This window comes from Mustela nivalis, assembly GCF_964662115.1.
Source record: "Mustela nivalis genome assembly, chromosome: 14".
NCBI lineage: Eukaryota > Metazoa > Chordata > Mammalia > Carnivora > Mustelidae > Mustela > Mustela nivalis.
In genome coordinates, this window is record NC_139033.1 from 68,431,886 (window position 1) to 68,447,161 (window position 15,276).

The 15,276-nt window shown below is 36.9% G+C and overlaps 1 long non-coding RNA gene across 4 annotated transcripts in view; it reads left to right on the forward strand.

The window, feature by feature from the left end:
- LOC309847892 overlaps positions 1-15,276 on the forward strand; it is an 84,940-nt gene that overhangs the window by 11,294 nt on the left and 58,370 nt on the right. The window lies entirely within an intron of this gene.

Consider the following 15,276-nt stretch of genomic DNA (forward strand, 5'->3'; position numbering starts at 1 on the left):
GCTGTGCAAAAGCTTTTGATCTTGATGAACTCCCAATAGTTCATTTTTGCCCTTGCTTCCTTTGCCTTTGGTGATGTTTCTAGGAAGAAGTTGCTGTGACTGAGGAAGAAGAGGTTGCTGCCTGTGTGCTCCTCAAGGATTTTGATGGATTCCTGTCTCACATTGAGGTATTTCATCCATTTTGAGTCTATGTTTGTGTGTGGTGTAAGGAAATGGTCTAGTTTCATTTTTCTGCATGTGGCTGTCCAATTTTCCCAACACTATTTGTTGAAGAGACTGTCTTTTTTCCACTGGACTTTCTTTCCTGCTATGTCGAAGATTAGTTGGCCATAGAGTTGAGGGTCCACTTCTGGGCTCTCTATTCTGTTCCATTGATCTATGTGTTTGTTTTTGTGCCAGTACCATACTGTTTTGATGATGACAGCTTTGAAATAGAGCTTGAAGTCTGGAATGATGATGCCACCAACTTTGGCTTTCTTTTTCAACATTCCTCTGGCTATTCGAGGTCTTTTCTGGTTTTATATAAATTTAAGGATTATTTGTTCCATTTCTTTGAAAAATATGGATGGTATTTTGATAGGGATCGCATTAAATGTGTAGATTGCTTTAGGTAGCATAGACATTTTCACAATATTTGTTCTTTCCATCCATGAGCATGGAATGTTTTTCCATTTCTTTGTGTCTTCCTCAGTTTCTTTCATGAGTACATTATAGTTTTCTGAGTACAGATTCTTTGCCTCTTTGGTTAAGTTTATTCCTAGGTATATTATGGTTTGGGGTGCAATTGTAAATGGGATTGACTCCTTAATTTCTCTTCTTCTGTCTTGCTCTTGGTGTGTAGAAATGCAACTGATTTCTGCACATTGATTTTATATCCTGATACTTTACTGAATTCCTGTACAAGTTCTAGCAGATTCGTAGTGGAGTCTTTTGGGTTTTCCACATAAAGTATCATATCATCTGCAAAGAGTGAGAGTTTAACTTCTTCTTTGCTGATTTGGATGCCTTTAATTTTTGTTGTTGTTGTTGTTGTCTGACTGCTGAGGCTAGGACTTCTAGTACTATGTTGAATAGCATTGGTGATAGTGGACATTCCTGCTGTGTTTCTGACCTTAGGGGAAAAGCTCTCTGTTTTTCCCCATTGAGAATGATATTTGCTGAGGGTTTTTCATAGGTGGCTTTGATGATATTGAGGAATGTACCCTCCATGCCTACACTGTGAAGAGTTTTGATTAGGAATGGATGCTGTACTTTATCAAATGCTTTTTCAGCATCTATTGAGAGTATCATATGGTTCTTGTTCTTTCTTTTATTAATGTATGGTATCACATTGTATCACATTGATTGATTTGTGTATGTTGAACCAACCATGCAGTCCAGGAATAAATCCTACTTGGTCGTGGTGAATAATCCTTTTAATGGGGTGCCTGGGTGGCTCAATGGGTTAAAGCCTCTGCCTTCGGCTCAGGTCGTGATCCCAGGGTCCTGGGATCGAGCCCCATGTCAGGCTCTCTGCTCAGCGGGGAGCCTCCTTCCTCCTCTCTCTCTCTCTCTTTTCCTGCCTCTCTGCCTACTTATGTTCTCTCTTTCTGTTAAATAAATAAATTAAAAAAATAATCCTTTTAATGTGCTGTTAGATCCTATTGGCTAGTATTTTGATGAGAATTTTCACATCTGCGTTCATCAAGGTTATAGGTCTGTAATTTCCCTTTTTGATGAGGTCTTTGTCTGGTTTTGGGATCAAGGTCATGCTGCCCTCATAAAATGAGTTTGCTAGTTTTCCTTCCATTTATATTTTTTGGAGCAGTTTCAGGAGAATAGGTATTAATTATTCTTTATTTTTTTAAATATATTTTTAAATTTATTTATTTTCAGAAAAACAGTATTCATTATTTTTTCACCACACCCAGTGCTCCATGCAATCCGTGCCCTCTATAATACCCACCACCTGGTACCCCAACCTCCCACACCCCTGCCACTTCAAACCTATACTCCACAAATAAGTGAAACCATATGATAATTGACTCTCTCTGCTTGACTTATTTCACTCAGCATAATCTCTTCCAGTCCTGTCCATGTTGCTACAAAAGTTGGGTATTCATCCTTTCTGATGGAGGCATAATACTCCATAGTGTATATGGACCACATCTTCCTTATCCATTCGTCCGTTGAAGGGCATCTTGGTTCTTTCCATAGTTTGGTGACCATGGCCATTGCTGCTATAAACATTGGGGTACAGATGGCCCTTCTTTTCACGACATCTGTATCTTTGGGGTAAATACCCAGGACAGACACTTTTCCAATCAAGACATACAAATGGCTATCAGACACATGAAAAAATGTTCATCATCATCAATTATTCTTTAAATGTTTGGTAAAATTCTCCTGCAAAGCTGCCTGGCTCTGGGCTCTTGTTGGGAGATTTTTGATGACTGCTTCAATCTCCTTACTGGTTATGGGTCTGTTCAGGTTTTCTATTTCTTCCTGGTTCAGTTTTGTTAGTTTATATGTCTCTAGGAATGCATCTATTTTTTCCAGATTGTCAAATTTGCTGATGTGTAGTTGTTTATAATATGTTCTTATAATTGTTTGTATTTCTTTGGTGTTAGTTGTGATCTCTCCTCTATCATTCATGATTTTATTTATTTTGGTCCTTTTTCTTTTCTTTTTGATAAGTCTGGCGAGGGGTTTAACAATCTCATTAATTCTTTCAAAGAACCAGCTCCTACTTTCATTGATTTGTTCTACTGTTCTTTTGGTTTCTATTTTATTGATATCTGCTCTGATCTTTATTATTTATCCTCTCCTGCTGGGTTTAGGGTTTCTTTGATGTTCTTTCTCCAGCTACTCTAGATGTAGGGTGTGTACTAGAGACCTTTCTTGTTTCTTGAGAAAGGCTATCACTATATACTTTCTTCTCAGGACTGCTTTTGATGTGTCCCACAGATTTTGAACAGTTGTGTTTTCATTATCATTTGTTTCCATGAATTTTTTCAATTCTTTAATTTCCTGATTGGCACATTCATTCTTTAGTAGGATGCTCTTTAGCCTCCATATATTTGAGTTCTTTCCAACTTTCCTCTTGTGATTGAATTCTAGCTTCTGAGCATTGTAGTCTGAAAATATTCAGGGAATGATCCCAGTCTTTTGGTACTGGTTAAGACTTGATTTGTGAACCAGGATGTGATCTATTCTGGAGAATGTTCCATGTGCACTAGAGAAGAATGTGAATTGTGTTGCTTTGGGATGGAATGTTCTGAATATATCTGAGATGTTCATCTAGTCCAGTATGCCATTTAAGACCTTTATTTCCTTGCTGATCTTTTGCTTGGATGATATGTCCATTTCAGTGAGGGGGGTGTTAAAGTCCCCTACTATGATTGTATTATTGTCGATGTGTTTCTTGGGTTTCATTATTAATTGGTTTATATAGTTGGCTGCTCCCATGTTAGGGGCAGAGACACTTAAAATTGTTAGATCTTCTTGTTGGACAGACCCTTTGAGTATGATATTGTGTCCTTCCTCATCTCTTATTATAGTCTTTAGCTTAAAATCTAATTTATGTGATATAAGGATTGCCACCCCAGCTTACTTTTGATGTCCATTAGCATGGTAAATGGTTTTCCACTCCCTCACTTTTAATCTGGAGGTGTCTTGGGTCTAAAATGAGTTTCTTAAAGATAGCATATTGATGGGTTTTGTTTTTGTAATCCATTCTGATACTCTTGTCTTTTGATTGGGGCATTGAGCCCATTGACATTCAGGATAACTATTGAAAGATATGAATTTACTGCCATTGTCTTGCCTGTAAGTTGACTGTTACTGTATATTGTCTCTGGTCCTTTCTGGTCTACTATTTTTGGGCTCACTCTTTGCTTAGAGGACCCCTTTCAATATTTCCTGTAGGACTGGTTTGGAGTTTGCAAATTCTTTTCATTTTCGTTTGTTCTGGAAGCTTTTTATCTCTCCTTCTATTTTCAATGATAGCCTAGCTGGATATAGTATTCTTGGCTGCATATTTTTCTCATTTAGTGCTCTGAATATATCATGCTAGTTTTTTCTGGCCTGCCAGGTCTCTGTGGAGAAGTCTGCTGCTAGTCTAATATTTTTACCATTGTATGTTACAGACTTCTTGTCTTGGGTTGCTTTTAGGATTTTCTCTTTGTCCCTAAGAGTTGTAAATTTTACTATTAGATGACAGGGTGTGGACCTATTCTTATTGATTTTGAGGGGGGTTCTCTGCACCTCCTGGATTTTTATGCTTGTTCCCTTTGCCATATTAGGGAAATTCTCTCCAATAATTCTCTGCAATATACCTTCTGCTCCCCTCTTTTCTTCTTCTGGAATCCCAATTATTCTAATGTTGTTTGTCTCTCTTTTGCTCATCTTCTTTATTCCCCATCACTTGGTCTTCTATATCAGTAATTCTCTCTTTTGACTCATTTATCCTAGCAGTAGGAGCCTCCATTTTTTATTGCACTTCATTAATTCCTTTTTTAAATTTCAGCTTGGTTAGATTTTAGTTCTTTTATTTCTCCAGAAAGGGATTTTATTTCTCTAGGGTTTGTCTAATATCCTCCATGCCTTTTTCAAGCCCAGGTAGCACCTTGAGAATTGTCATTCTAAACTCTAGATCTGACATATTACCAATGTCTGTTTTGATTAGGTCCCTAGCCATTGGTACTGCCTCCTTTTTGTGGTGAGTTTTTTTTTGCTTTGTCATTTTATCCAGATAAGAATATATGAATGATAGAATAAAGTACAAAAAGGGTGGCAAAGACCCCAGAAAAATGTACACTAACCAAATCAGAAGAGACCCCAAACTGGGGGTAAAAAGAAATTAAAAAAAAAAAAAAAATATATATATATATATATATATATATATATATATATATATTAGACTGGTGAATAGAACAGAGCCACCCTCTTGATTTTGATTTTGATTTTGGTCTCTTAGAAGAAACTACCTCCCAAAATTTTAAAGAAAGAAAAACTTATATATATATATACAAAAATAAGGGTAAACATGACCAAAGGGTAGAATATGACTGTAAAGATGAGAATTTTTTAAAAAATTCTAAAAAAGGAATTGATAAGACAGTTGGAAAAAGAAAGAAGAAAAAAAGGTGGAGGGCAGGGAGAGGAAAGAATGTGTTCAGGCTGGAAACTAGATCAAAGCCCTAGGCTAGATTTAGGGTATATTTTGATCTATTAGAAGAAATTGTACCCCAAAATTTTTTAGGAAAAAAACCCCCTATATGTATACAAAAAATAAGGTTAAATATGAGGAAGGATAAAATATGACTATAATAATGAAGGTTTAAAAAGATTTAAAAAAAATATTTATTTATTTATTTGACATATGGAGATCACAAGTAGGCAGAGAGGCAGACAGAGAGAGGGGAAGCAGGCTCCCCACTGAGCAGAGAGCCTGATGCAGGGCTTGATCCCAGGACCCTGGGATCATGACCTGAACCAAAGGCAGAGGCTTAACCCACTGAACCACCCAGGCACCCCTTAAAAGATTTTTTTAAAGAAAGGTGTTGTTAAGATAAACTACTTAAAAAGTCTTAAAAGAGGAAAAGTTAAAAAAATAGAATAAGAAAAAAAATACAATTAAAAAAATTTAAAAATTTAATTTAACTTTGCAAGACTAAAGGATCATGGGGAGGAAGGCAGGAATTCCATGCACTGCTTTCCCCTATCTCTGGAGTTCCACTGTTCTCATTGATCAGTCTGCTTGGTCTTGGCTGATGTTCTTGCTGATCTTTGGCGGAGGGGCCTGTTGTAATGATTTTCAAATGTCTTTGCCCTGAGGTGGAATTGCACCGCCCTTGCCAGGGGCTGGGCTAAGTAATCTGCTCAATTTCACTCTGCGAATGTTATGTTTCCTGAATGCTTTCTGTAGAGCTCTGGAGGACCGGGAATGAAAATGACAGCCTCCCAATCTCCAGCCTGGAGGAGCCGAGAGCTCGGGGCCTCACTCCTCAGTGTGCCCTCAGAAAAAGGGGTCGATCTCTCCTGTCTCCCTGGTCTCCAGCTATGCTCTGGGCTCACCCAGCCTGTGACCGAGTGTTTTGGTCTCTGGTGCATGGCCCTGTTTGGAGTTTCCAAACCCAACAGATTCCTGCCTCCAGAGGAAGGTGAGTCTCCCTGGATCTGCCACTTGTGGGGTCCTTGCTCAAAGAGCCGTGGTCTGACTGTGCTGCGGATCACAGTTTAAGATAACCCTGAGCTGAGAGCTCATTCCTGGGCTCTGTCTCTGTAGTTGGCTTCCCCACTCTGATACCTTCGAGCTCTGCTACCAGACATCCCCAATCTTTCAGTGGACCCCACGGGTCCTGAGACCACACTGTCCCTGAGAGGGCTCCACTTATGCTTAGCCTCTGGAGCGACATCCCTCAGTGGAGCAGACTTCTAAAAGTTCTGGTTTTGTGCTCTGCTGCTCCACTGCTTGCAGGGATCCGGCCCCTCTCCCTATGGTCTATCTTCCCATCACTTCAGATTCACTTCTCCACATGTCCTATATTTCAAAAAGTGGTTGATTTTCTGTTTCTAGAATTGCTGCTCTTCTTCTCTTCTATCTCTTGTTGAGTTTGTAAGTGTTTGGAATGGTTTGATAACTATCTAGTTGAACTCCTGCTACCTGATGTCATTTCAGTCCACTATTCCTCTTCCATCTTGCCTCTTTCTGAACCTGAAAGGTTTATTTGTCCCTCCTATATGAGTGCAAATTAAACTTAGTTATCAGAAAAAAAAGTCTTTTCCACAAATCTTGCAGATGAAGGACTTTTACAGGAACACATTCTTTTGGTCAAAGCATCAGTTAATAATTGTAAATGACAAAGACTTAAAAATGGCCAAGGTTAAAGATCTGAAGAGAGTCCATTGTAATGTAATTGATAAGGAATTTTGGTTACTATTGTGATATGTATTTTAAAATTATGACTAATGACATTATATCAGGACCTAACAGATTTTTAGGAATTTCATACAAATAAGAAAGAAACTTTAGTGTCACTTCTTCTTATTTGATAGTACTCACCATGAGATTTAGCGTCTAAAAAGTTATAGTTGTAAAAACTTAGCTCTCTTAATGGAGAAGACTCTGTTTCCTTAAGTATTCAAAGACCTGATAAAGGCAAAACACAGATTTTTTTTAAAGGCAGATTACATTAAAGAAAAGCATTTTTACAGGTTCCTATTAAGAGCAGACCAAAAATCTAAGAAAACTTTGTCCTTTTAGTGGAGAGAAAACCAAATTCTAATTTTGTACCAGTGTACTTTTGGTATTGAAATTCTCTCTCTCTCTCTTCTTTAAAATTTTTAACTCTGTGGGCAGTGTTTTGGTTGTTTCCTGGGGTTTACTTTTCAAAGATTTACAACCTCAAGGAACAGAAAAATAATATATATTTTCTTCTAAGAGTTTGCCGGTAATTGCTATTTAAAATATTCCCTTATATTAGGGGTCAGTTGGCTTGGACGTGAGTCTATTTCCTCATCAATCACCACATCTTCCTCTTCCTTCTCATTACTTTCCCTGAGATTCTACCTCTTAGAATCTGAATCAGGCTTTATCCAAAGAATCTTGTATAAAATAGTTTCCAACTTATTACCCTGGTCTCCTCCCAGCCTCAAAGCTAGCAGACCAGTGGACACTTGTACCTCCCTTCTCTAACCTTAGCTCTTCTAACTGTCTAACTTGAGCTTCAGCCTTTAGTTGGGCATGGTGGCCAGCCCACTGTGGCAGCCATGTTTCCCTTCTTTGCCACAGTGTGCTATGTTCGGTTCTCAAACAAGCTTGTTAAAGCAGCCAGTGTTTTTATGGTGTTCCTGTACTCACATGGCAGTCCACAAGCATCAGATGCATAGGATACTCCAGTCACAGAGAGGTCAGTGGCCAACTTGGGATTTTCCCTATGGATTCCTCTTTCCCAAGGCCTGTGTCTTTGGTTTCCTGGCTGGCTTACCAGTTGTTGGTTCACAAGCTCCTTGAGAGCTTCCCATGTATGATCTGAAGTATATGTTTTCAAAATATATGGCAAAGTTACAGCAAACAAAATAATATGGCATTGGCATTATAACAGTCAGATAGGCCAACTGAACAGAATAGAGAGCCCCCAAATGAATCTATGCATATGTGGTTAACTGATCTTTAACAGGGATTCCCAAGATACATGATCCTGATGGGGGAAAGGATGATCTTTTCAATAAATAGCATTGGGAAAACTGGATATTCATATATAGAAGGATGAAACTGGTCCTTATCTCATACCATATACAAAAACTAACCAAAATGGATTAAAGACTAAATGCCACAGCTAAAACTATAAAACAGCTAAAAGGAAGCATAAGGAAAAAGCTTCTTTAAAAAAAAAGATTTATTTATTATTTATCTTAGAAAGAAAGAGCATGGGGGAGGGAAGAAAGAGCTTCTTGCTATTTGTGTGACCAATGACTTTTTTGGATAGGACTCCAAACCACTGGCAAGAAAAGCAAAAATAAATTAGGAGAGCATCAGACAAAAAAAGCTTCTGGACGGACAGCAAAGGAAACAAGAGTAAAGAGCTTATGGAATAGCTGAAAGCATTTGCAAGCCATACATCTGATAAGGTGTCAATATTCAGGTTATATATGGAATTCAGCTCATCAGCAAAAACACAAAAACAATCCAGTTAAAAAAGTGGGCAAAGAACCTCAACAGCCATTTCTCCAAAGGAAGCATAAACATGGTTAGTAGGTACATGGAAAGGTGTTTTAACATCCCTAAGCATCCTTTCATCAGGAAAGTGCTAATCAAAACCTCAGTAGTGAGGGGCCTGGGTGGCTTAGTCTGTTAAGCATAACTTTTGATTTTAGCTCAGGTCATGATCTCAGGGTCATGAGATCAAGCCTCATGTCAGGCTCCAGGCTCAGTGCAGAGTTTGCTTGAGATTCTCTTTCTCGCTTTGTCCCTCCTCCCGCTTGTGCTCTCTATTTCTCTCTGACATACATACATACATACATAAATTGTAAAACAACAACAATAACAACAACACAAAACCTCAGTGTGATATCCCCTCACACTCGTTAGAATGGCTGCTATCAAAGAGTCAAAAGATAACAAGTCTTGGTGAAGATGTGGAGAGGCAGGAATCTTTGTCCACTGTTGGGGTATGCAAAATGGTGCAGCCACTGTGGACAACAGTATGGAGGTACCTCAAAAAATTAAAAATAGAACTACCACATGATCCAAAACTCTACTGCTGGGTATTTATCTGAAGAAAACAAACACTAATTCAAAAAGATACGCACCTCTGTGTTCGTTGCAACATTATTTACAATAGTCAAGATATGTGTTCATCAATAGATAAGTGTTCACCAGTAGATGAATATAAAAGATGCCTGTGTGTGTACATACCCACATACATATGATGGAATATTACTCAGCCACTAAAAAGAATGAAACCTTGCTATTTATGACAATATGGATAGACCTAGAGGGTATTAAGCTAAGTGAAGTAAGATCAACAAAGAAAGACAAATACCCTGTGGTTTCACTTATATGTAGAATCTTAAAAAAAAAATTTAAAACAAAACAGAAATGGATTCATAGATACAGAGAACAGTCTGATGGTTGCCAGAGGGGAAGGGGTGGGAGAATGGAGGAAATATGGGAAAGGATGAAAAGGTACGAACTTCTAGTTATAGAATAAAGACAAGGGGATTCAATGTACAGCATAGGGAATATAGTTAATAATATGTAACAGATTTGTATGGTGACAGAAGGCAATTAGATCTATCATGATGATCACTTCATAATGTATCTAAATGTTGAATCACTGTGCAGTATACCTGAAAGGAATATCATATTGTATGTCAGCTACACAAAAACAAGAAAGACTTGTATACTTTATACAACTTTTGTCAATTATTCCTCAGGAACACTGGAAAAAATTAAAAATTACCCTACCAGATATCAGTTTATTATAGCCATAGAAATTAGATGCTGTAGTAATGGTTTAGGAAAAGATAAATAGAGTAATGAAAGACTATATCCAGGAGCCTCCAAACAGACCCACATATAAGTAGAAACTTAATGTTTCGTTGTATCTCATTAATAAGATGCTGTGACTAACAGTGTGTATGGAAATGGGATAAATCATTCTGTGAGAATTGGTTATTCAGATGTGGAAAAAAATAAAAATGGATCCCTTTTATTATATAGAAAAATCCAGGTGAATTAAAGATATATTATAAAATGCAAAATAAAGTTATTTAGAAAATATCCTAAATGCCTTAGAGTTGGAAGAGATTTTTCAAAATACAAAAAACATAAACCATAAAGGAAGAATTGATAATGTTGGCTACTTTAAAATTAATTTCAGCTCATCAAATACATCATAATAAAAATGGAAAGATGGAACTTAGAGTGGTAGAAGATATTTACAACTCATATGATGAACAATTAATGTCTAGCATGTATTGAAAACCTTAAAATCAATGAAAAAATGGCAAACAACCAAGTTAAAAATGGCAAAAGATGTAAACAGGAAATTCATAGAGAAGAGGAAACATGAAAAGCTGCTAACCTCACAAAGAATCAGGGAAATGCATAAAATAATGCTGTTATTATTTTCTGATCTGTCATATTAGCATAAGTTAAAAAGCCTGATGAATTGTTGGTGAGTAAGTGGGGCTTGTATATTCAACCGATAGAAATGTAATCTGGTCCAACCACTTTGGAAAAGAACTTGACACTCTAGAAGGATCGAAGATGTAATACCTTTCAATCCAATAATTCCACCTGAGGTATAAATACAAGAGAATTTCCTACACATGTATACAAAGAGATGTGTATAATAATGTTTCTTGTACTGTTAGTGATGCTGCAAGACTAGAAATACCAAATGTCAATCAGTGAATTTAATAATTTCAATAAATTTAAATAAAATTTAAATAGTCAATGAGTGTGTAAGGCAGGAAAAATGAAGGAACTACATGTACTTGTTTCAGTGGGAATAAATCTCTTTCCCTAGTGGGAGTGATCATGTTTTATAATTTTCAATAGGAATATAATAGACAAAATGAGAAATACTGTGGAAGAAAGAAAGTTCTGTGCATCTCCAAGGAAAAAGCATTTTGTGGATGAAGGGTGTTTTTTGGTTTTTGTGTTTTTTTTTTGGTGGGGTTTTTTTTTTTTTTTTGGCCTTAAAATATGATCATTTAACTTGCTTTTGCCTCTTTCTATCCATAATAACCCATTATCTTAAATTCCATTGGGTACTTTCTTTGAAGTAACTGGTTTTGACCACAAGAGGTCAGCATTTGCATGGAAATATTTCCCCTGTAGTCCTGTAGTGAAAAAACTGAGACCAAAAGAAGTGAACTTTTTGTATTTAGATGTATTTCTGCCCAAAGTGGATTCTGGTCCAGATCTTCAACTGCCTTAGTCAATGCAAATTTTAAGTAAGTTATTAGAGAGAATGATGGACTAGTGCTGCCTTAGAATACTTGATTCTTGTTAGTCCTGAGCATCTAGCAGTTTCAGGCTCACCTTGATGGTGTTTTTCTTTCAAGGAGTTCCTCTAGGGCCAGTTTAAAAAATAAGTGATATGTATCTGTACAGGAGCAATTACAAAGTTATGATTGTTGCATGAGGTTTTGTGATTTTCTCACTAGCATTGTTCTATTCACGAGTACCTCGTAGAGGAAAATGAACCACATTAAATCCTTCAGGGCTGGAGAAGGTCTCCACAGCTTGCTGGATGTCTCTGCAGCTTGGTTAGACTTTCCGCTACAATGTGTCTTCACCCAATGCCAGCCGACTTCCTTCCACCCACTTTGTAAATGGAAAATAGCAAGGAGTTTCCTGTTTTGAAGTTAGACCTCCAGTAAATTGTCAGTGTCGATGGCAATGAACATAGGGAATCTAGATAGCATTTTTATTGGAACACTTTCCCCACAGTGCTTAGCACACTGCCTTGTACTTGAATGTCTGCCCTAATGAAAACAGAAACCTGATCAATCCATTCCCAGCTAAAAATCCGTCAGTGACTCCAAATAGCTTTCAAGACCTGGTTGAATTAGCTCCACATTCAAAACTATTAATAATGTGGCCCTGACTAATCTGTCAGCCTTGTGCAAAAGGTACAATAGTCATATATATTCCTTAGAAATATATATGAATATTAGTACTTAGTTACTATATTATATATAAATATTAATACTTAGTTACTATATGCTGAGCATACTTATGATATTTTCTTTCATATTATATATATATGATCTCATTTATTCCTTTTTGAAATATTGTATGCAAATGAGGAAACCAAGACTGAGAACGTAAATCTTTACAACAGCTAAAGTTTGAACTGGAGTGTTTTTGACTCCAAAGTCATTATTACACTTCTCTCATCTTGCTTCTTCTTATAAGCACATACTCTGCAGTCAGACTGAGGTACTCTCAGTTCCTTTTATGTCTAATAACTTTTGCATAATCTTTACTTCCTCTAGAATGCCATTCTCCTCTCCTCCAACTAGTCAAATCCTTCTTGGGTTTAAAACTTAGTTTTATCACCTGCTGTGGTTGTCCCTCCTTGGTTTATTCAACTGTGTTGGTTGCATCTGCTCTGAGTTCCAGTGCTGAGTAGTTTTTCTAGAATGTGTGTGAGGGAGTGGGGCAGAGGATGGGGGATGTAATTTTGATGCATTATGCAGTGTGGAACTCCATTTTTAACTTGAATTACAACAAGAAAATGATTCTTCCTTCCAAACGGAGCAAAATAAATCCATCTCCTTTGACCCCAGAATATAGTTAGAGAGAGAGAGAGAACTGAGGGAAACAGTAACTAAAGTTCCAACTCTGAACTCCCTAGTTAGAGGGCATAGAAGAACACAGGGCTAAGAGAATAGAAGATATTACCTGGGTTAACAAATCAAATGAGCAGCTGTATTTAAAGGCTAGACTTTGGGGCACCTGGGTGGCTCAGTGGGTTAAAGCCTCTGCCTTTGGCTCAGGTCATGATCCCCCCCATTGGGCTCTCTGCTCAGCAGGAAGCCTGCTTCCTCCTCTTTCTCTCCCTGCCTCTCTGCCTACTTGTGATCTCTCTTTCTGTCAAATAAATAAATAAAATCTTTAAAAAAGAAAAAAATAAAGGTTAGACTTGGAATGAACTTTGAGCTTTTGCAAATGTAAAGACCAAAAGGTCCTTGAAAGTAAGGAACAACAACCCCAACCCAAACTACTACAGGGAGAATCTGGGTACTCAGAATGGGCAATTCTAGAGAAACAACATTCCTTTTTTAAATTCTTAAGGTAGCGTACTGCTATTTGAGCATGCTGTGTAGGAGCAGAAACTTTGATGGAGTCTTTCTTCAACATTCCCTTTTCATTTCTTCCTCAAAAATTGTAAGCTAGATTTTCCCATAGATTTCTAACATGAGCATTGCTTTTCTTACTTATTTAGACTTTCTTATTGTGGTTTCTTCCTCTTTTCTCTTTGTGGGTTGAACCGTTTTCTAGTTGATGAGACTCTAGAAGTTTCCAGGCAAAATATGGTTCCATTTTCTTGAGAGGAAGGAATTCTTTAAAGAAATGGCCTTATTAGTTAATCATTTCAAGTATTTTCTTTTTATCACTCATTTAAAAAATGTTATGGGAAAGGGAAGTGCCAGATGACGCATTGAAATGCCTTTCCTCATTTAATTCCAGACACGGTCCCTATGATGCTATTATCCCCATTTCATAGAGGAGGGGATAGATCCAATAGAGATTGAATAACCCAGTGGTAAGTGGGGGAAGCTGAGATTTGAATAACATTAAGTCCAATCAGCTATCCCCGAGTTTCCTACATTTGAATGAAGAATAAACTTTTTTAAAATTTATAGTATATTTTAATAGCTAGATGAGCTTCAGCAATGATTGACGCTCACTAGACCTCTGTCTTTCTTTTTTCTTTTTCTTTCATTCCCACTCCCTGTTCCCCCCATAGCTCTATCTATGTCCCCTCTGGTAACCAACGGCTTGTTGTCCGTATTAAGAGTCTTTTTCTTGCTTTGTCTTTTTCTTCTTTTTTTTCCTCCTTTGCACATCTGTTTTGTTTCTTAAATCCACATATGAGTGAGTGCATATGGTATTTTTCTTTCTTTGACTGATTTCACCTAGTGTCATACTCTCTAGTTCCATCCATGTTAGATTTTATTCTTTTTTATGACAGAATACTATTCCATTGTGTATATCTACTACCTCTTTATCCATTCAGCAGTCAGTAGACACTTGGGCTGCTTCCATAATCTGGCTATTGTGAATAATGCTGCAATAAACATAGGCATGCATATATTCCTTTGAATTAGCGTTTTTGTTTTGTTTTGTTTTTGGGTAAATACCCAGTCGTGCAATTCCCAGATCACAGAATAATTCTATTTTTAATTTTTTGAGGAACCTTCATACTGTTTTCCACAGTGGCTGCACCAGTTTGCATTCCCACCAACAGTGCAAGAGGGTTCCTTTTTCTCCATATCCTTGCCAATGCTTATTGTTTCTTGAGAATAAACTATTTTTTTAAGAAAAATATTTCTGCAGACACTTCATGTTGGCTAAAATTATTTCATGTTTTTTGAGTGAATAAACATAAAACTAGAAGTAAATATCTCATGCATATGGCATTTATATAACCACAGAACTAAAAACAAATGTATACATCTAATAGAATAAAAAATTCAGATAATATTGATAATGAACAATTAATATAGTTTTTTTGCACTAAAAATGAGGCTTGCAGTATAAATGTAATATTGATTTTTACTGTGCAGGCTCTTTTCAGTTTGGTGTTTCTATATGCTGTGTGATGATTCTATTTTAACATTATTGTTTCTCTTCGAACTACTGTTAAAACCCAAGATTTTTGCAGAACATTGTGATATGATTTAGCCTTTACTTGACCTAAGTGATTATTTTGTTATGAAATTCACCTCTGTTCTTCTTTAGCTCATGACAATAAAAATAGGACTATGTTTTTGGAATATTCATTCTTTGAGGGTGGGTCCTCTGTCTGTCTTCCTTGTTGTATTCTTGCTGTGTAGAATAGAGTCTGGCACATAGTAGGTGCTCAAGAAATGTTTATCAAATAGAGGAGTTAATAAACAAAAAAAAAATACTTGAAGCTAATACATTATTAGGTCCTGAAATGCAGGTCCTGAAATCTCATGGTAATAGATAGCCATCTAGATGATTCAAAATGTGCTTATATTGTGAGAGAAAATATTGAGTTATTTCTTGATTGGTTTCTGTGTTAT